Source organism: Nycticebus coucang, chromosome X, assembly GCF_027406575.1.
Source record: "Nycticebus coucang isolate mNycCou1 chromosome X, mNycCou1.pri, whole genome shotgun sequence".
Taxonomy (NCBI): domain Eukaryota; kingdom Metazoa; phylum Chordata; class Mammalia; order Primates; family Lorisidae; genus Nycticebus; species Nycticebus coucang.
The window spans coordinates 55241592-55243546 of NC_069804.1; positions in this window are offsets into that span (position 1 = coordinate 55241592).

Below are 1955 nucleotides of genomic sequence, written 5' to 3' on the forward strand. Positions count from 1 at the left end.
GGGTGATCCTCCCAACTCAGCCTCCCAAAGTGCTGAGATTATAGGTGTGAGCCACTGCACTCAGCCCAATCACTTACGTTTAAATCCCACTGGAAATGTAATATGGTACCTATAGGGTTCACTGATTAAACAAGATAATCACTGTAATGCATATAGTATAGGGCCCAATACATGGTTCATTTTACCTCCTACATATCTCTGGAATCCACTTCTCACCATCTCCTCTGCCACCTCCCCTGGCTAAGGCTACCATCATTCCTGCCAATTTTACCATCTCCAGTCTCTTCCCCCTCCCTTCTTGTTTTCAGCACAGCAGCCAGAGCATCTATTTAAAATGCAAAGTTTTTTTTTTTTTTTTTTTTTGAGGCAGAGTCTCACTCTGTCGCTCCAGGAAGTGCTGTAGCATCATAGCTCACAGCAACCTCAAACTCTTGGGCTCAAGCTATCCTCTTGCCTCAGCCTCCTGAGTAGCTGGGATTACAGGTTCCCACCACAAAGCCTGGCTGGTTTTTCTATTTTTTTTTTGGTTTTTGGCCGGGGCTGGGTTTGAACCCACCACCTCTGGCATATGGGACTGGCACCCTACCCCTTGAGCCACAGGCACCACCATGGTTTTTCTATTTTTACGAGAATCTCTCTTTTGCTCAGGGTGGTCTCGAACTCCTGAGCTCAAGCAATCCATCCACCTCACCCTTCCAGAGTGCTAGGATTATAGGTGGAGCCACCATGCCCAGCCTAAAATTCAGTTACCTATGTCACTACTCTACTCAAATCCCTCCCATGGCTCCCCACTGTTTATAGGAGAAATCTTAGAGTTTGGGGCCTGGCATTCAAGGCTCTGTATGATCTGGCCTTGAATGGTATTTCCCAGCTCATCCCTCCCTTTGCTCCCTATGCCCTGCCCCTGACTTGCACCAGCTCAATCACTTTCAGCATTTGTTTCAAGTTTTAGTTTAACTCTGTGTTTTCAGTCCTAGTCTTCACTTCTGGATTTCCTCTGGATTAGCATGAATGATACAAATGTGACACCCCAGTTCTGGGATCTGAGAGGAGACCTTATGTCAGACCCTCCCTAGTGGTGACCCCATCGTGCAGCACTTCCCCCAAAGCTGCCTCTGATGCTTTTGGAGTGGGGCTGATTCCTATTTTGGATAGACCTGTCACATATCTAAACCAGCTCGGTTTGCCCCAAGGGAAACCCAGATCGGTGCCGTTCACACAATAAATGCATGATAGAATGAATGAGACCCCAAAAGTTGGGTGAGCACTATAGGTGGGGCAAGATTCAGAAAGAGGACTTTTGAGATCTGTGTTGAAGAAGAGTGAGTTACTCTGAGGTGGTCTTAGGAAAGCCAGGTGGGCCCTGAGTCAGTCCCTGGGGCTGGGAGCCCCACCCTTTGCTGTCACCTATGTCGTCTATCAGTGGACTTAGGTTTTCTTCTCTTTCTAAGCCAGAAGGTGTGAGGTGTGAGGTAGCCTCCCTGAAATTCCTGATGCCATCAGAGGACTCCTTTGCTAAGACACATCATATACCTGACCAATTCCAACCTTCTGGACTTTCCACTGGTAGGACTCTCCTCTGGGTTTCTTTATACTTTCCTTCTCATTCATATGTCCTTCCTCAGTCTGACCTTGCTGATCCCTTAAGGAATTTGTGCCTTTCCCGTCTCTCCTCATCCAGATATCCTCACATCCTCTGTCTCCCTTTTCCTCCATCTCTGTCCAGTGTCCTCCCTTCTCCCACTACCTTCACTCTGTCTCCAGCTTTTTTTGGCTGCTTTCCTCCTTCTCCTCCTCCTCCCTCCTTTCCTGATGCTGAATAATCAGGCCTGGCTGTCCTGGTTTCTGGAAATATCCGTGTGTGGGAAGTGGCTCAGGGCTGGAACAGGGAATGGATAGATGAAGGCCCCTGGGCAGCCCCAGGGCCCCAATGTGAAGATAGAAAAATACAGGGG